The following is a 313-nucleotide window of genomic DNA, read 5'->3' on the forward strand; positions in this document are numbered from 1 at the left end:
CTATTATTTTTTAAAATAATTTTAATTCCACTAATAAAACTATCATTTCATCAGTTTTGCTCCCTTTTTTAAAATAGTAGATTTTCTTTTTCTATTCTTATATTATCCCTAAGACTTAATTTAAACTATATGATACTCATAAATCAATTATACTACATATACGTTATAAATTAGCTATTAATCAACTATTGTATACAAAAATATATCTTTGACATCTCATAAAAAGAATTTATAATTTTGCTGCGTATATTTTAAAAATTAGTCATATATATATATATATATATATTAAAAATTAGAATATAAAATAGACATT

The 313-nt window shown here is 17.6% G+C and overlaps 1 protein-coding gene across 1 annotated transcript in view; it reads right to left on the bottom strand.

Moving 5' to 3' along the window:
- Nucleotides 1-313, bottom strand: part of LOC107616032 (myrcene synthase, chloroplastic) — a 4245-nt gene that overhangs the window by 3025 nt on the left and 907 nt on the right.

This window comes from Arachis ipaensis, chromosome B09 (assembly GCF_000816755.2).
Source record: "Arachis ipaensis cultivar K30076 chromosome B09, Araip1.1, whole genome shotgun sequence".
Classification (NCBI taxonomy): Eukaryota; Viridiplantae; Streptophyta; class Magnoliopsida; order Fabales; family Fabaceae; genus Arachis; species Arachis ipaensis.